Source organism: Ailuropoda melanoleuca, chromosome 1 (genome assembly GCF_002007445.2).
Source record: "Ailuropoda melanoleuca isolate Jingjing chromosome 1, ASM200744v2, whole genome shotgun sequence".
NCBI classification, from domain to species: Eukaryota; Metazoa; Chordata; class Mammalia; order Carnivora; family Ursidae; genus Ailuropoda; species Ailuropoda melanoleuca.
In genome coordinates, this window is record NC_048218.1 from 33,183,685 (window position 1) to 33,204,740 (window position 21,056).

The 21,056-nt window shown below is 37.1% G+C and overlaps 1 pseudogene; it reads right to left on the reverse strand.

Moving 5' to 3' along the window:
- Window positions 1-15,462: 15,462 nt before the first annotated feature.
- Window positions 15,463-16,812, reverse strand: LOC100476395 (annotated as a pseudogene).
- Between the last annotated feature and the right edge of the window lie 4,244 nt (window positions 16,813-21,056).

A 21,056-nucleotide genomic window follows, 5' to 3' on the forward strand; every position in this document is an offset into this window, starting at 1 on the left:
GTGTGAGTAAAATAGATCGTGATTATCTCCATTTGTTCTGTTTCTATGAGGACTCTTTAAATGTCACTAGTCTTGTAGTAGAGTGTACGTGCCAGTTCTGTTATATCATAATATATCCAAAGTCATGTGAGACCAATTTTTCATCTCCCAGACAGGTAGTTTTCAGAGCTTTGTTAAAACTCAGAGTGCTAATTATTTATTTAACAAAACATGGAGAAAAAAATTTAATGAGAAGGAACAATTATTAGCCCATACTCATGTTTGTGAATGTCAGGGTTTGGAACTTCTACAAAATGGATCATGTCATGGATCACAGACTTTATTTTTCCTTTTCAAATCCACTCATGATATAATTTTTTCTTCAGGTAACCAATAATAATATTGTTTAATTTAAAACATTTTGGGTCATCTAATGCAGTAACTTGATTAAAAAGCTTAATCAAGTTAAATGTTTGTTCAGAATAATACATAGAGGGGCATCTGGGTGGCACAGCGGTTAAGCGTCTGCTTTCGGCTCAGAGCATGATCCCAGCGTTATGGGATCGAGCCCCACATCAGGCTTTTCCGCTATGAGCCTGCTTCTTCCTCTCCCACTCCCCCTGCCTTGTGTTCCCTCTCTTGCTGGCTGTCTGTCTCTGTCAAATAAATAAATAAAATCTTAAAAAAAAAAAAGAATAATACATAGAATATAGATCTTGGAAATATCAAGTCAGATTTCTTTTTACTGCAGTAATGAAAATAGCAATTATTGGAATACATAAATAATTCATACAATTTGGTTTTGTTGGCTAAATCAAAATAGGCTTACTTTAAAAAATATATTCAGTCAGAAATCAATTTTTATAATCACTAACCAATCATAACTGATTCCCATATAATCTCTGTTGGTAGCATCAACAAAAAATAAATCCAGATCAAAGGATTAGAGTGTCAAAAGATTTTTTGTGTGTGTTATGTACAATAAAGTGTTAAAACCTTAGCCCAAGGCTAGGCTCTTTAGAAGACTTGTTTGCAAGCTTGGCCATTTGCTGTGTTCTGAGAATTTGGCTGCTATGGTAATTTTGCTGGGCCTAGGCTTTGTATAAACAATGCGATTTATGGTGACATCTGCTTTCCTTCTGTGAGTCTGGTATTTCCATATTTGTTAGGCAGAGAATGCCTATGTGATCAATACTCAATGAAACCTTTGAACTCCGTGTTTATTTTTTTTATTTTTATTTTTTTTAAAGATTTTATTTATTTATTTGACAGAGATAGAGACAGCCAGGGAGAGAGGGAACACAAGCAGGGGGAGTGGGAGAGGAAGAAGCAGGCTCATAGCGGAGGAGCCTGATGTGGGGCTCGATCCCAGAACGCCGGGATCACGCCCTGAGCCGAAGGCAGACGCCCAACCGCTGTCCCACCCAGGCGCCCCTGAACTCCGTGTTTAAATGGGCTATCATGGAATCATTACTTATACATGTTGTTACTTTTTTTTTCCCCCTAAAGGAAGGGGTGCTGTGTGTGACCTCTGACACTAAGAAGGAGGGAGATGATACAGGGATTCCCATAGATTCCTCCTGTCTTTCCTCCTGTCTTTTTCTCTTTCTGATCTGACTGTGATCTTTACTATATTTTCACAATAAATATTTCCCATTGGTACAACTGTCAGGAATGAGGGAGTGTCTGCTTTGTGTGATTGGAGGTCTCCGTCCTTGGATTCTCCACCAAATTTACCTGGGGATCCACACTCTGAGTAAAGACAGCCAGAAGGAAAGTAGCAAGCACAGAGTTTATTAAGTGAAAGCACACTCTCAAGATGGGAGAGCAGGCAGGTTCCTAGGTTGCTTTGGGATCAGATATTATTGGGTGTCTCTGGGCTGGGAGGAGCTGTGAGATACAGTGGGGTGGTCTCTAATGAAGGCTGCTTCCAATCTTTTGGAAAACCTGTAGGAGGTACAGGTTGGAAGGGGGAGTTTTTGACCCTTCAAGGTTTGTACGGAACTGTGGAACTGTCGTGGCAGCCTTTCTGAATGCAGGCTCTGTGCCTAATGCAAATGTGTTATCACGAGTCTAGGGGTTACCCTAGGACAGAGGAGGAAGGGAGAGCACATGCTCTGCACTCATGGCTCTTTGGTCTGTCAGTTCCAAGGGCTTGGAAGCCATGAGTTAGGATGTTGAGCTCCCCACCTTATAATGTGTGGCTTATTTATCACTGTCCTTGCCTCCAGCTCCTGTCTCTATCATTCCCCTTCAAGGACTTGGGTCTCTGCCTCAGGGCGTTCCTTCCACTGGTCATATCTAGCTTCTAGCTTCTATCTAACACAACTAAATACCTGAGTCCTGTGAGTCTTTCCAGCATATCATTAAATATGTGAGTGATCTTTGGGGACCTCAGAAACATATTACCACTCTGGCTGAGTTCATCACTGTTGGAGGTTAAAAGAAAACCAAACTGAGTGATAACATGGTTTGGATATATGGGAATAAATATCTACAGAGTATATCTACATTTCTGCAGATCAGCTGTGACAAATATGCTTTCTACCGCCTTCTCATTGAAATACACCTAAAGACGCAATAATACAAAAGCTGGTGTCAGCTTTGTAAACAAAATAAAAAAAAGAGGTGCCATGGCAAGGTTTGGCATAATTTATATAAACTGCACCATTGCCAGTTTTTGCTCTCAGTATATCCTTCCTATCCAAAGCCGGAAATCATATCCTTCCTATCGAAAGCCGGAGACCCTAGAATAAGGGTGAGGGAGTAGTAAACCTGATACGCAGAAAGGCTCAAGGAGACTTAGCTCTCTAAACCTTGGTGCTAAATGGAAGTAAAATTAAAACCACCTTAAAAGTTTATAAACACTAGCTTACCCTCATGCTAGTGGGAGGACCAAGTTCACAAAGCTGGTGTGATCTAAAATACCTTAGCAAATAATTTTTTTAAAGAATTTTTATTATTTATTTATTTATTTATTTATTTATTTATTTATTTTAGAGAGAGAGAAGATGTAACCCCTGATCCTGGAAGAAGGGATTAGAAAACATATTGAGATTATAGAGGATTTTGCTGCTGATGGATGATGAGTTCCTGAAGGGATGATGAGGAGGTTTTATAAATGGGGGAGTGATAGGAACTAGGAAGAGTATAGAGGATGTATGGAGACATATGGAAAATAGAAGGAAGGAGATATAGGGTGGGGGGAGGTGGTGACCTGGGAATCTCCTTTTGTGACAAACAGAAAAAGGAAAAAAGGGCATGGTGGGACTCATACCAATGGTCTTATGGCAAAGAAGGAGGCCATGAGGGAGGGAGAGGCAGTAGAGAAGGGTGACCAAGAACTCTTTTTATTCTGTAGAAGATGGTATGGAAGCCAGGCTAGAGGTGGTCTTATTCTGAAGGCCTAGAACTCTTCACTGACCTGGCAGATGGAGGATGGTAGATCGAAAGAGTGTGGTAGATTTTTTGAGTACTTAAATGTTAAGGGCTCACTCTTAACACCTGTTAGGGGTCGATAATGATCTTCAAGCATGAGAGGCTTGCTCTTGACTCTATAATCTTAGGATACGATACTAAGTGAAAGAAAGCAGAATGTAAAACAATATTTTAAACTTGACTCCAGTTTTATTTCCAAGACTGAAAACATATGCACACAAATGCATGTTCATTGAAAAATGAAATAGGAATATAGACCTCAAAATACTACAAATTATATTGCTGATGTGAGATTATAGGTGATGTTTACACTCTTATTTAGTGTCTCTTTGATTTCCTAAAGTGAGCACACATTATCATAGGAAAGCCTTTTACATCAGAAAAAAATGTTATTTAAAATGAATACATTTCTGGTTATAAGGTCCTGTATTTAATAAATGCTTGCTGAACTAATGATCATTTTGAATATCTGTGATGGGTGTTGCTTAATTCTTGAAAAGCCAGACTTTATATTTCTCACCAGCAATGATAAGTTTTACACAATTAAAAAATTAAAATGTTACTAATAACAAAGAATGGGTGTTCTCACAGCTGATTTTCAGTTAAAGTTTTAGAATATGTAATTAAACCAGAAGAGAGTAATTTTACATTTACTTGAGCGGTTTAAATAATTACATGGAGACAAGGCAGGTATTCATTCCTTTGTTAGATACACACATACTATTAGAAAACAGTGAGGATGATTTAAGAAAAGTCCACAAGTCTGTGTTGGGGAATTTAAATCAGCATTTCAATAATTGAGAAGGATTTAATGTAAAACAGAGAGCCTTTCTGAAATAAGCAATCAAAATAATTCATTAAAGCAGTAATTACTGGTAGACTTGGCTTTTGCTCTAGTTGATATGTAAACAAAATCGGTAAATATTGTTGAAATGACACCTAACCTCAGGTAGTTTATCGTTGAGGGAAAAAAAGTGGTTATCACCCTGAATTTTCTCTCCCTCCCCCCAATGCAAAAGGGAGAATTCAATCAAATGAATAATTGATAAGACCATAAATATGGACCAAATTATTATTTCAGCCTATAATATAAACAGGACCAACTAAACTTGCTAAACAGGATCAAATTTTGAAAATATCGAAGATGAATCAAATGGAATTTACAGCTGCTATAGGTTCACATAACTCAGTGCATAAAAGAGCATAATTTTTATAAAATACAGACAATGAGCAAATGGATGTCATATTTGCTTTTCTATCTTTCACTCCTACTTTTATCTCCTCCTTCCATGCCACACTTACCAATTAGTACTTTTCTTAACAAAAGTAAAATTTGTATTTTATGAAAGAAGGCAATTACCCATTACATATGCTTTTGACCTTGCTTTCCTCTCTTCTTGGGAAGATTTTGTATCCCCGTTTGCCTGCATCATTTTTTAAGATTCATTTTCTTCCTTTGTTTGGCTGTACTAATCTGAGATAGTAATCACTCTAAACTTTTTATTTACTCTGTGGTGTGTGTGTGTGATTTGATTTCCACCTTATGAAATCTTCAAAGACAGTGAGTGTCATTGACATGTTTGGTGTCTAGATATAGTTGGAGAGTAGAAGCAGGTTTGGAAGAGTTAGAAGCCTGTGGGACACATCATTTTGATAATCTAGTACTACTACTACTATTACTACTATTATTAGTTAGGAAATGAAGTGAGAGCTAAGTTTTCGAGAGCTGATGGTGAATAGTTCAGGTGCCTTAGAATCTAAGCAGAAGCATTGCAAGAATGATCGGTAGGAGAAGGAAGGGAAGAATGAAGGGGGGTAAACAGAAGGGGGAATGAACTGTGGGAAACTATGGACTCTGGGAAACAAACTGAGGGTTTCAGAGGGGAGGGAGGTAGGTGATTGGGCTAGGCAGTGATGGGTATTAAGGGGGGCACATATTGCATGGTGCACTGGGTGTTATACACAACTAATGAATCATGGAACACTACATCAAAAAAAAAAAAAGATAAAGGAAGATGTGCACGGATGCATGGAGGTGCTTGCCCTGTTCTTGGGCAAGTGGGCCCAGAATGGTCAACACCAGGACAGAGTCCAGCAAACAATGAGACATGGAGCACTACATCAAAAACTAATGATGTATTGTATGGTGACTAACATAACATAATAAAAAATTTAAAAAAAAGAATGATACCCATTGAAATGTTATAGATGTATGCTATGGTACTTATTCCCATTTTCTTGCATTCATTATTTCTCCCTAGTTGGTGACCTGACTGAATTACCACTTGATATTTTGACACTACAGCAGTGTCCCATATATTCATTAATATGTATCATGTTTGAAGTTTCAGGTATTATCTGTTTAGGGTCTGGGGGAGATGTGTCTTTGAGATCTGAGACTGAAGGTCCCAAACTCCATGTATAATAACAAAACTGATTCTAAGTCCCATTTTCTGAAGTCATATCAGACTTATAAAGGGATAGGGTGGATTACACGGCATTGCATTTTGCCTTAGGGTTTAAACAGGAAGCTGGAACTCTGGACAAGGGTCCATATTAGAGTTTTCTAACCTAAGGAAAGAAAGACAAAGGTATGAGTTTGGAGTTGGATTGAAGACAGAGAAATCGTTTTTAGTGAGAAAATCAGGTGTAAAGAGGTTGAAACTAGGAGTGTAGATACTCAGTCATTTAGGTCAAGCAATTGGCTTAGTTTTGAGGACCAAGAATCAAGAACAGGGACATAAACTCAGGAATCTAAATGAACTGGGAGCACATCTCAGGTGTACAATGGCAGGAGCACATCTACTGGGAAATGATTGAGTTGAAAAAGAAATATTAAAGTGAGCATAACCCTTGGCTTAGGGGAGTGAATATGCCCAAAGCTAGGAATAAGTAGAGCACAGGGGGGATATTAAGAAGAGCTGAGAAATGTAGTATTAAGGGAGTGGTGCTGACTAGTTTAATTACTAATTACTAGAAATGAAGAAAATAAGCATACTTTTTTAACAAAGGTCAGAGTCAACACGAGGATCACAACATAACTATTTTTAATTCCAGATTTATGGTTAGAGGACTCCTGATGCATTACTTCCTCTAGTTTTGATTCATATTGAAAATCTGTCAATAATCACCATTTTTATTTCAATAACATGACTGGGGCTAGAATTATCTAGGTAGGCAGATACCTTCAGTTACAAGATACTACTGCAAAATCTTCCTTGCTCTCTAAGAAGCTTATGCTAATGGAAATAAATTCATAAGCAATCATCTGGAGTCTTCCTTTAAATCCATCTTTCAGGACTTATACAATAAAGTAGATTAGGAGTAATAACAAAAACTATCACTATTCCTTATGTAATAATTGAGAGATCTCTGGTTAACACTCATTCTCCATCCTGTTAAAACTAAAATTTTGTTTTTTGATAATTTCTTTTCCACTGTGAGGAGAAAGATAAGCAGTCACTTTATTTGCATTGATGATGTCATAATTTATCCATTCATATAACAAACAACGAATTGTCTCCTCAGGCATAGATACAAACATTGATATGACACATTCCTTTCCTCGGGTTGCTCACCAACTAGTGAGAGAATCATGCAAAAAGAAATAATTACAATCCATGGAGGGTATGAACAAATGAAAAAAGACATGCTACCTCTGTCACAGCCTAGATGAAAGGTATAAGTCCATCCTGGGGATGAGGAGAACTTCCGAGATGGATCTTAAATAATGAGGGGCCAATAATTAAATGAAATGAGGGAATGACAAAAGCATGAACAAGACAGTGAGGTAAGCCACCATGATGTGTGCAGAGAAGTGTAAGCAGCTTGGCATTGCTTGACTATCAAATACAAAGCATTTAATATGGAAAATGAGGCTGGGAGACTGAGTAGAATTTAGGAGCCAGATCATGCAGATCCATATATCCCCTGTCAAGGATCTGGGCTCTATCCTGAAGTGGATGAAAATAAAAAATATGCTTAAGAAATAGGGAGCATTTTAAGAGCAGGCTCTGGGTGATAGACTTAACATTTGATAGAAAGAATCCTGGAGGCAGGGCCATCAATTAGGATCATGATGGTGAAGTTATCCAGTCTCTAGATCGTTAAGGTCCAAATCAGTGAATTAAAACCCTGGCTGCACATTAGAATCACCTGGGAGCCTTAAAAACTATTGATATGTGGGTTCCATCCCAAGCAATTCTGCTGTAATTGAACTGGGGTGATGCCTAGGTATCAGAAGCTTTAAAAGTTTCCCCAAGTGATGCTAATATGTACCCCAGGCAACAGTTTTGGGAATTAGGAAGAGTAGAAGATGAGTTCATGCCAAATTTAAAAGATAAAATGTAGTCAGTATTTGGGTATATGGGACAAGAATAATATCAATATTAAGAGTGGTTCTCTACTTTCCTCCTTGGCTTCTAAGTTGATGGAAGCACTATAAACCCTGCTAGATAAAGCAGGTGAAAGAAAAATTTGAAAGAAACATGAGAAGATTGGTTTTGAATGGGTATAGTTTGGCGTACCAAGGAAATCTAGGATACAAAGCTTAAACTTGAAGACCAGAGTAGAGTTATTTATTTTAAGTATCTTCAAGTTCATCAGACTCTTTGCCTCACACAACAGATCTGTGAGGTATATAGGACAAGTGAGTTTACATAATAATCAACTTTATTTTTTAGAGCAGTTTTCGGTTCACAGCAAAGTTGAGCAGAGAAGTGCAAAGGGCTCCTATCTACTTCTGTCCCCACACGTGCACCACTTCTCCTACTATTGACACCCCTCACCACAGTGGTACATTTGTACAATTGATGAAACCACAGTGACACATCGTTCTCACCCAAAGTCCATAGTTTATATTGAGGTTCACTCCAGGTTGTGTACGTTCCATGATTTTTGGCAAATGTATAATGACCTCTATCCACCACCGTAGTATCATACAGAATAGTTTCACGGCCTGAAAAATCCTTGTGTTCTGCTTGGTCATCCCACCGTCTCCCCAGCCTCTGGCAATCATTTATGTTTTTACTGTCTCCATAGCTTTCCCTTTCCCAAAATGTCATATACTCAGAGTCATGTAGGATATAGCCTTTTCAGATTGTCTTCTTTCATTTAGTAATATGCATTTAAGCTTCCTTTATGTTTTTAATGGCTTGATAGCTCCTTTTTTTAATGCTGAATAATATTCTTTTGTTTGGATATAGTTTACCCATTTGCCTACTGAAGGACGTCTTAGTTGCTTCCAAGATTTGGCAATTATGAATAGAGCTGCTATAAACATCTGTGTGCAGGTTTTTGTGTGAACATAACTTTTCAACTCACTTGGGCAAATGCCAAGGAGTGTGATTGCTGGATCATAGCAAGAAAATGTTTAATTTTGTAAGAAACTGCCAAACTGCCTTCCAGAATGGCTGTACAGTTTTTCATTCCCACTAGCAATGAATGAAGGTTCCTGTTGCTCCACATTTTGTCAGCATTTAATCTTGTCAGTATTCTGGATTTTGGCCATTCTAATAGATGTATAATGGTATCTTATTATTTTAACTTGCATTTCCCTGATGCCATATGATGTGCAGCATATTTTCATATGTTTATTCGCCATCTGTATAACTTCTTCAATGAGAAATCTGTGAAGTTCTTTGGCCTATTTCTTAACAGTTTGTTTATTTTATTATTGGGTTTTATGCATATTTTGGATAACAGTCCTTTATGAGATGTGTCTTTTGCAAATATTTTTTTCCCCGGGCTTGTCTTCTTATTTTATAATAATACATTTTTTAAAAGAAATATAGCACACTCTGAATAGCACTTTCTGTTTCTCCTCCTTCTCCTTTTTCTCTCCTCTTCTAGCATATGTATCTTTACCTGCACAGTTCGTCTGGAGGATGCAGATGAATTCCACACATTATCAATGATAATCGGTAAATAAACAAGATAATCATAACTGAATGTTGTGGGAATATTTATGAGTATTATTAATAGGAATTTACCTAAGTCAGTAACTATAATAAAATGTATCATTACCATCTTGTTTGCTAATGTTAATTTTCCAGCAGAGAACAAGAAAGAAAGAACAAGAACAACACAGCTATCACATTGAAGAAAATGTCATAATGTTGTGGCCTCAAATGTTATTATTTGGTTGTTAAAAAGTGAAGAAATCAAACAAGGATTTTTGTGGGACATCCTGAAAAGGTGAAAATGTATTTCAGGAAAAAGAAACAATAAACAGGCATCTGGTAAGTCACCATTATCTTCCTCAACCTATGTGGACACTTCTCAGTTCCAAATGAAGAAAAATAAGCTTTGGTCTAGACCTGGTTGCTCATACTGGTAGAAAGTACACAAAACATGGCACTTATTGGCTAGCTATAAATCATCCCAGTTGAGGAAACTAAATTATCACGAATCAAAATGCAGTTTAGGAACAAAGTGCTCCAGAGAGTAGAATTCAATCGCTGTACTTCTATTACTTTGGTATTGATGCGTTTGGAATTTGTTGTGAAAAATAATGGAGGCCGTAGTAAGAAATATGAATTTAAACGGTTTGTAAACAGGTGCACAGGGCTTTAGAGTTTTAAGGACGTAACTGAAAGTCAGTGTGCAGGGAAAAAGAGAGGTTTGATAGAGTAGTTCTATGCTTCTCATCCATTCCTATTAGCCAGAATATACTCTGATTATATAAGTTTTACATATATTTTTAAAAAATGTTCTGCAAATAAAAGGCAGTTGGACACCACTAATTTAAAGAATTCTGAAGTTCCTCAATTGGACTTTCTCACCTGATGACCTTTTAAATTTATTGTTATAATCATCATCAATCATCCTAAAATCATATCTCAACAGTACTGAAGAGAATAAATTAGAACTACCATTTCGATCATAACTTACATATTTCTTCTTCAGCTGCTAAAAAGTAGATTCCATATAATGTACATGCACTTGTATAGTTGGAAAGTAATTGTTTTTTCAAAAGCAATTTATTAACATTTCAGGTAGGTGTGGTGCAATTTTGAGTTAGTCATTTTTAATCCCATAGAGCTTTCATTATTACGCATACTTGGTACCTTCTTTGTATGAGCTCCTTGCTACAAGAATTATCATTTAGATATCTTGTCAATAAATATTAGACTCAGTCACCTGTTAGAATATGTTAACTTAACTGATATTAAACAAGCTATTAAAATCTAGGGTTTTTTGGGGAGAGTTTGTCATTATGATAGTAATTTTTCCAACTTCAGTAAATGTTAGGTCATCATGATCCATCTGGATTAGCTAGATAAGAGGCAGTTCTTTGATTTTGAGAATGTGTTTTCCTTTTTCTGTGATTGGACATATTCTTTTAAATAAAAAAAATAATGGTTTGGGATCTGGTTCATTCAAGGATGATCAATTTTAAAACACTGGCTCATGATACACTAGTTATTACCCTTTTGTAAATTACATGGACATTTGTTTTGATTAGGGATTATATTGTCCTAGTGTTGAGAAACCTTGTGTCTATGATACAAGTCAATGTTTTCTTACATAAAGCTACCAAAGAAATTGAAATTGTAAGTTATATGACTGTGGGTGTTCAAAAAAGAAAAGGAAAGACAGCTGGAGGTCTTAAGGAATATCTCATTGGATGGCTTAGATTCAGGAGAATTACCCACATTACACTACAGAACAAACCTGTTTAGTTACTTGATTATTCATGACACCCATTCTCTCTCTCAGACAGAGCTGGTTAGCTGAACTCATTTTTAATATATAACCTATTTTCTATTTTCCGTACAAGCCATGATTTTTCTGTCTTGAAATATGGAGACGACCTCAGACACACTGTAAAAGAGCTGAGTGATTTATAGTTTTCCAGGAAACTTAGGTATGTTTGGTCTCTTTGGATTGTGTAGAATTCTTTGGATGTTTGGTTAGGTTACTACTGTGGATGGCCACATGCAATAATACGGTTTGGATTATCTTTTAAGTTTATAATACTATTGCCCTTATTTACCGCAGCTAACTTGTGGTAGCATATAATGGCGTGTGACATTGCATTCCAGGCATTGATGATTAGATTGAATTGGACATGGCACAATTGATGCCAACCAGATTTTGTTTGGGGGATTTGGGAATTGGGAATGAGATAGCAAGTGACTTTTGCTTACAGACACCATTTAACAGGTAAAATCAGGAGCTCTGATCAGGCCATAATATTCTATATGGATAAAGAGTGAAAAAGAAGAAGAATGCAACTATGCAAAGAGAAGCATCATGTATAGAAATAAAAAGTCCTAATAGTTTACATTTCTTAGTTCTAGTCACTATCTGAGGTCCATCTGCAATACTGTTTAGGTTCCTCTCCTCCATTTCATCACAGTATATTTCACTTTTTTTTTGCCTAAGGAAGCTTGAGTTGTTTCTGTCACTTACGACTGAGATATCTCACTAAATAATAATAGAATTCGTTAACGAGGACAATCAATATGAAGGCACATGTAAGTAACATGGTATATGTCCAACATATTTAATTAAATCTGATCTAAAATATTATGATCTTTGTAACTTTCGGTTTCAGAGGGTAACCTTTATCTGACTTTGTCTTCATATTTTGGGAATCTTTTACTCTAGCCACTCAGGCACTTTCTACGATGATATTTAAGATGCACTTCAAATTTAAGATGACATGAAATCATGTGCTTTATTTCATAGGGCAAAATATTGAGGCATTATCTTTGAAGAAACAAAGTAATAAGTCATAGTTACATCTAATGAGTTGTTATTGAATTTGTACAGGCAAATCAAAGACCTTCTTTTATGCAGTTAGAAATGCTGATCTTAACTGTTGTGTTAGCTTGCCATTGACATCTTAATCTTACTGACAAAACTGTAAAAATGCAAAGCATTATGTCAGTTCTCTGTTGAACTACCAAATGCGTAAAATCAAAAAGAAGTAGACACTGTTGACTGGGAGTAATGTTTATTTTTTTATTCCTGCACATGGCTACTTAAACATTAGAAATTTGTATAAAATCTTCTTTATTTTTTGATTTGTATCTTTACAAATCAAAGATAGACCTTTGATCTAGAGATCTAGGGATCTACTGCTCTCCAGAAGTGACAGTTTTTGTGTATATGTGCAATATATTTAATTTGTTATTTTATTGTTTTGAATTTATATAAAGTGGAGAAAATAGGTTTGGATCTGTTTGATCAATTTGTTCAGGTGCTAGTCTCCTTTAATTGCAGTATTGATTGCAGCAGGTGTTATGCGACCTATGGCTTCATGTGACACCATGTCAGTCTTCAGAGGAAACAAAAGCTTTGGAAGCAAGTGGTTCAGGTTACTATTTATCTCATGACCCCATGAAAGTTGACATGTGTCATTAATAGTGACATGCCAGAGATTCAGATTTCTTTGGTATAGCTTCTGCAAGTTAAGACAATTCTGTGAATCTTTATAGTCTTGAAATCTTTCCATGTATGTTTCCCATGAGAATGTTAGTATTTCTTGAGTTCAGCAAGGTCAGAGGAAAAGCAATTTTTTCCCCACTTCCTCTGGTTTCTGGTTGGCCTTTTTGTTTTAGATAACAACCAGTGGAAGAATTGTGAAATTCTAGGAGCTCATAATTTAGTAAGGGAAATAAGCCATGGATACAAATAGTGGCAACCCAAGATGGTCTATTAGTGGCATATCTGAGACTAAAACAGGGAAAAGTCATTTTGGAAAGTGGTATGGGAGGCTGGTAGACCTGTTTCAGCCACTTTTTAGGTACTTCCTCACTGGTGATTTGGGCAACAAATATTATCTGTATAATCTTCAGTTTCTTCATTTGAAAGATGTGAGACTAATAATAATATTCACTTAATTAGGCTATTTGTAGGAGAAAATGATTTCTAGATAATCATAAGGACTCAAAAAATGTAAATGAACTGTAATGCCTTCAGTAGAGGAAGGAGAAGTTACTTTTATCTAGTATATGCAGAGAAGAAGCCAAGAAAAAGAGAGCATAACTGTAAGGTGCATAGGATTTCAAAGACTAAGATGGTGGGAAATGCTTTTTAAGTGGTGGATATCAGAGGTGAAAATGTGACATATGGCCACAGAAAAGTGCGTAGTTTGAGAGATATCTAAGGCTTATTTGTTTCAGTGAGTCTTAAACTTTTCAAACCAAAATACTCCTCAGGGAACAGGGAAACATCTGTCCCTAGGGAAGGGAACACTACCGCCAACAACACCTCTTCCAATGCCACATAGTAACAAACATGTATCAAAGTTTGGAACTGACTTGTCTCTATGCTTTACATTCACTGTCTCAGTTTATTGCCAAAATAACTCTTGGCGAGTCCATGAGCCTCATTGCATGAGATAAGGAAAGTGAGGATCACAATTAATGAGTTAGTAGGTGGTGGAACTGGGACTCAGAAATATGACTGCAGGCCCTCTTTCTAAACCACTCTGTATCCTGCTTCTGGAGACTTGATCCTGGGTGTACAATTTTTTGGAAGTCTCTTGTTTTACTGTTGTTATTTTTTAAACCAAGAAAATGTTGAATCCAGCTCCGTAATATACACGTTATTTCGATACAATGTTTTAAAATACTTTCTGTGCAAATGTTTTCGTCTGTTTGGTAGGTTAATAGTATAACACAGACTGTCAATTTCGGAAGATCTGACAATCTGCAAGCGTCTCCTTTCAAGGATATTAGGATATAACCTTGAAAGAGTTTCAAGCGATTTTTAATTTGCTTGTTTGATGGTGCTTTTCACTATATAATTTCTAGCCAAGACTTTTGCTGCTGTTTGTAAAACAAAATAAAATATCTAATGCTCTTTCTTCAACATTTGCATGATTAATTTTAAAATTTGCTATAATAAGCAATTTTATACAGTTATTAATTAAGGTTTTATGATAACAGAATAGCTTTGTATAAGGCTTTCTTAAAGTTTTACAGTTTTTTCAGTTGATGTTTTATAATTAAATACTTGTCATGAGGAATCATGAATCTCTTCTGAAGCAAACTTATAAATGGATTCCTAAACTTCAAATTTAGAGTCAAGTGTAGAGTCGCTGAAATATATCTCCTATGAAATTAATAAAGGATAATTTAAAAGAAGTTGTAAATATCTATATTACACAGAAGTACATTCTAATTAATGTTATTCACCACATTAAAGTATTGTATTTTAGTTGCAAATAATTATATTAATCTGTGTAAGGCATACTTACTACTCACAAATTATCTTGTTTATACTTTAATGATGAAGACCAAATACTAGTTTGAATCAATTATGCTTAATACCTTGATTAGCAGCATATCTCTGGGAAAGAAATGACAAAATTTGCAAGATTTATGAAATTCAGGCATACCTGAAAACCACAAAAAGCTTTAATTTCTTGATAGCCAAAGATGAATGGAACTTAAACTTAACCTAGTAGCTAAAAGCAAACAAAGCATATATTTAAATAGCACTAATTCTGGTTCTAATTTTAAGTAAGAGCTCCAATATATAGAACTTTAACTCTTAAATTATGGAACTGGATGTCCTGGGAAAGTGAGTAAGGATTACATTTATACATAACATTTTATTGTAAAGGTGTGGGAAACCAGCCAGAAAAGAGTAACAAAAATAATTTAAGAAATCATCATGCCTACATACGGATATTTTTCCTCTGGCATGTGGCCCAAAATTTATCTTTTCCAATAGGAAAATAAGATTGCTATTTTGGTTCAATTACTTAGACTGGAGACTTGCTTAATGACAATACCCCAAAATATGACTGACTGATGATTTTTTTAATTTTTAATTTTTTTTCGTTCTTTGTCTTTTGATTTTTCATTTAAGACAGAGAGGATTCTTTATTCAACCCCATGAGATAAATGGACAGCTTGGGTGTGAAATACAGCATCATGTTTTCAAACACAGGTCAGTTAATTGTATATGTACAAACGAACTGATCAGGGCACAACTTCTCAATGTTTAAGACAGAATAAGCTTCCCTGTAAAAGCAACACCTTTGTGACATTTTTAACTTTCGTATTCCTCTCCTTCTTCTTTAGCCTATCCTTCTTCTTTACCCTCTTCTTCAACAGAATCCACACCAGCCTCCTCATAATCCTTCTCAAGGGCAGCCATCTTCTCATGGGCCTCAGAAAACTCTCCTTCCTCCGTGCCCTCACCCACATACCAGTGAACAAAGGTAAACTTGGCATAATCAGGTCATATTTGTGGTGCAGGTGAGCCCAGGCTTCAGCACTGGCCGTGGTGTTGCTCAACATGCACACAGCTCACTGTAATTTGGCCAGTTCTCCACCAGGTACCACAGTGGGAGACTGGCGATTAATGCCAACATTGAAGCCAGTGAGGCACCAGTCCACAAACTGGATTATGCGCTTGGTCTTGATGGTGGCAATGGAAGCATTGACATCTCTGGAAACCATGTCACCATGGAACAACAGGCAGCAAGCCATGTATTTACCAAGGTGAGGGGCACATTTCACCATCTGGATGGCTGGCTCAAAGCATGAATTGCTGATCACTGTTACAGAAGGTACAGATGTACCTCTGCTTTCTCAGCAGAGATGGCAGGAGCAAATGTGCCCAGAGGGAAGTGGATGTAGGGATAGGGCACCAGATTAGTCTGGAATTCTTTCAGATCAACAAATCTGAGGGATTTGTTGGGCTCCATCAAATCTGAGGGAAACAGTGATGGAAGACACAATCTGCTAATAAGTGGTTCAGGTTTGTGTAGGTTGGTTGTTCAGTATTGAGGTTTCTACTACAGATAGGTCTTGTTCCTTACCATGAAGGCACAATCAGAGTGCTCCAGCATGGTGTGGGTAGTGAGGATGGAGTTGTAGGGCTCAAATACAGCTTTGGAAACCTGGGGGGCTAGGTAAATGGAGAATTCCAGCTTGGACTTCTTGCCATAATCCACAGAGGGTTTTTCTATCAGCAGGGAGGTGAACCTGGAACCAGTTCCCCCTCCAAAGCTGTGGAAAACCAAAAACCCTGATGACCTGTGCACTGGTCAGACAGTTTCCAAATTCAGTCCAAGATGAGGTCAGTGATCCTCTTGCCAATGGTGTAATGCCCTTGGTCACAGTTAATGGCAGCATCTTCCTTGCCTGTGTTAGGCTGTTCAGGGTGGAAAAGCTGGCAGTAGGTACCAATGTGAATTCCATCAATGACCGTGAGTTCCAGGTCTACAAACACTGCCCAGGGCACATGCTTGCCAGCATCTATTTCACTGAAGAAGGTCTTGAAGGAGTCATCTCCTCCCCCAGTGGTCTTGTCACTTGGCATTTCACCATTAGATTGGATGCCATGTTCCAGGCAATAGAGCTCCCAGAAGGCATTGCCAGTCTGGACACCAGCCTGGCCAACATGGATGGAGATGCAGTCAAGCATGGTTGCTGCTTTTTGGCTGCTGAGCAGTGAGTGGAGAGGAAGAGGTGAGGTTGTTGCTTCTTACAGTGAGACTCTTAGGCAGGTATTGTAAGACAATCTGCCAAAATATGATTTATTTAAAAATGAAATGTAAAATTTTAATTTTTTTAATAAATATGTTCTCTGTGTGAAAAGAGTAAACAATCTGATGGATCAATAATTTTTGATAAGGTACTTTCAGTTCTATGAAATATGAGGTGGTTTTTAAAAATGTTCTCTGCCGTTGAGGAGTTCAAGTTTAGCAACATATAAAAAATGTAAGTAATTAAAGTATATTATCATATTTATTACCTTCTTACATTATAGTACAGGGAATGAGTAGTGAGGTTTATTTGAGATCAGTAAGGTTTCACAGAGACAGAGCTGATATATAAATAAATGAAATATGATGAGATCTTCACTAATGAATACAACATGTACAAAACAACATGTACAAAAGCATGGAGAAACAATGTGCTCAGAGGATATGAATTTGGCATTTCCAGAAATTAAGGAGGGAAGAACTTGGTGGATGGGTATGAGACTGCAGAGCAACCATATCATGAGATGAGGAGTAAGTTTTAAGATACTTAGAGGGTCTTTTTGCTTAGAGAAAATAGCTTAGAAAAGTTTTTGGGTCAGCTATTCAAGATAGGATAGTTCACTCTACTACTGTAAGAGAAAATTCACTAGTAGTTCCAGGTGACAGAGAGAAAACTTAAAATGTTACTTTCATAGTTTAAATGGTAAATTCAAGAATTCTTAACTTAAGAAAGAGGTAGTGAAGATGAAGTAGGACAGACTGAAAGCCATTTCAGTATGATTTAACGATTAAATTAATACATACATATAGTGAGAATGGGAGAGTCAAATTAACTTCCAGGAATGTGGCTTTGGGGAGAAAAAGGATAATAGATTCAATTTGGGCATGTTGAATTTGAAGTTCCCATGGAGTACACAGGTTATATAAATTCACTAGAAAATCATATATACATGCTGTGACCTGGAGAAAAGGACAGGGCCATAATAGTATATTGGTGGGTATCTCATTCAAGGTCCCAAGAGGAAACTTATGACACACTCAATAATAATTAGAATAACCCTGGAAGGGTATATTCACAAAGAGATGGATTATAAAAGTATGGGCAGGATAAAAGAAAATCAAAAGAATATTGAAGAAAACTGTTACTAACAGCAATAAAAACTATTCTAAACCTAAACAGATGAGAGAAGGTAAAGGTCACCTAAAGCTAGATGTAAAGATATCCAAGAATGCAGGTGGCCATGAAAGAAACAGTGCCCATCTGTTGAGGGACTCAGCCAGCTTGAGAGGAAACATCATAGGAGGGGAGTAAATAACCTGACCCGACTTTCTTTCTTCTCTCTAAACTTCTACCGGTGATCCCCATTGGCCAAATCTGGTCAAAGGAAGCCATGGTGCATGGGAGCTCATTGATCCAGGATTTAAAGGTCTGCTTCTTAGGGCACAGAGCAAAGTGAGAGGGCTAGGAGTTAATCTGGAGGAAGCAGTAGAAGATATCCATCACAGAAGCACCAAGTGTTGCCTGCTTCACGCAAAGTGTGTCAAACAAGACAAGAGAGAGTCTCTGAGGCGAAAAAAAAAAAAAAAAAAAAAAAAAAAAAAAAAAAAAAAACAGAAAGAGTGGGCAACATCAGCACTGACAAGAAAATGAGAGGGAATTGATACAGTGGTTGTCCTAGGATTGCCTGATGTTAGGCCACTCATGGAAAGCCAACTGATCATCATATAAAATACAGAGAGGTCAAGAAACAAAAAAATGAGGCCAGGAGAGTGTATGTTGGATGTTGTAGGTGGTGATCTTAATAACAACAATTTTAGTGGGGTGGTATGAAAACAGTGTTACTGCAATGGATTAACAAGTGAAAGGAAGTAAGGAAGTTAAAGCAGTAAATGTAGACTCCTTTTTAAAGTTCTGTAAATTAAGAAAGGGAGAAGTCTAGAGGGGCAATTAGATGTGAGTTCCTTGAAGAAATGTTCAAAGGATATAAGACTTATCTAATATTTTAATGCTGTAATTTTAGACTCAGGAATATAAGGATTATACTTTAGGAAGGCAGCAACATCCATATTAAACAAGGCCATTATAATTCTCATCAGGGAATAAATAACTACAATGTGTGTCTCTTCCTGTGGGTTCTCAAACTATGTGTACTAGAACCTGGACAAGATAGTATGTGAAGTATTAATTGAAGGTGCTCTCAACCTGGTTTTCTAGGCCATGTGTTGGCCCTTACTGATCTTGAAGTTAAATGGGGGTGTATTTATGTGGATATAGTCTACTTTAGAGAAAAGAGAATCCCCAGATCTTTTTAAGCACTAGGTTTCAAATGATACCATTGAGTGATGAGACAGTACAGATTGTAGAGATTTTAATAGACAGAGAAGGTTTCTCTCTTCCTTCTTCAACTCATACTATGTATATACAAAATACCTTTCTACCAGCAGGTAGAGTCAGTGTTGAGCAGTGGTTCTCAGTGGAGGGTGGTTTTGCCTCCGTCAGGGGACATTTGGCAATGTCTGGAGATACTTGGTTGTCACAACTGGGGATGTACTATTATCATCTAGGGCAAAAGACAAGAATGGTGCTAAACACCTTGTAATGCACAGGACACCCACAGCTACAACGAAGATTTATGCAGCCCAAAATGTTAATAGTGCGACTGTTGAAGAATCCTGGTATTGAGTTCTGAGGAAGGAGAGGAAAGTACAAGAGACACGTATCCTGCCCCCACCCAGTGATTCCTCAAAAGGAGGGAGTAGATATGCCAGTGCTCCTTATGAAGTTGCAGGGTTTCGAACTAGAAGAAACTGGGGTTCTAGCTCACAACTGAATTTGAGAGTATCAACCCACAAAGATGTCCTACCACACTGAAACTTGAATGGGGGAGCAAGAAATATGACCACATGATGAGGAGATCTGGACACAGGAAGGGTTTCAGATCATCCCTTGATTTCCCACTCCACTAGAGGAGAATGGAAGTTTCCAGAAATTCCTGTACCCCAGGGAGGCTGAGAGTAAGGGTCATGTGCTTGTTAGTAACAAAATATAACATAGAGAATTTCATCAAAGTCTTCATAAGTGGTGCAAATCCATCAGCTCAACATGTGGGGAGCGGAGGGGACTGTGCTCTCATAGGGAGCAAGAAATCCAGGGGTTCTTCTCTGCTGGAAATGATCATCCTGAATCTGACAGCTGCTTGCCACCAAAGACTCTTCTGCCATAAACAGTTCATGCCCTGTCCTAGCTATATGTCCCTAGGGAGCTGAATGAGCTTCTGGGAGCAAGCAGTTCAGGGCCCAAGTGAGGCAATTAAGATGGCCTTGAGACTACCTTGAGATGGAATTAAACAGGATTGTGACTGCTTTAAACAAACCAGAGCCAGAGAGTGAAAATCTTAAGTGGACTCCATAAAGATTTCTGCATTAAGTAGGGAGATCAGAAACTTGGGTTGTATTGAAAAAAGTTCAGTTTTAGAACATTTTAATTGCATTGACTTATACTGCTGATATTTCAGATCCATTACACATTTAAAGATTAATATTGGCTATTCAACTGTTACATTCCTCTTATTTAAGAATTGACTCCTCTGCCCCATGCCTTTTTAACAGGAATCAAGATTATATATGAAAGTATTTTACATTTAAATTATGCTTATGCTGATTTTAGAGATACTTTTCTTGTACATATCATAATTTCCTATCACAATAAATTTAGTGATTCAACTATTTTACGATTATTTCTTGACAATTGGCTATGATAGAATCCGTGCATGTTTTTATAATACTATAATACCAGTATTTTACTTATAGAAAAGCATCAGAAGGGCACCTGGGTGACTCAGTCACTTAAGCAACCGACTCTTGGTTTTGGCTCAGATTGTGATCTCAGGATCACACAGGGCTGGGTGCTCAGCATGGAGTCTGCTTGAGATTCTCTCCCTTTCCTTTTCCCTCTCCCTCTCCCCCTCGGCCCCTCAGCCCCTCCCTGTGCTCTCTCTCTCTCAAATAAATACATAAAATGTTAAAAAAAAATAGACAAGCATCAGAAAATGAGGGATCCATAAAGGATAGTATCACTGGGCCACCTAAATTTTAGAAGAATATCATTGGGATACAGTTTTTTGGAGAATTGATAAACAAATGGAAAGATTTTTTCCCTAAAATCTTCATAAATAAGTATTTA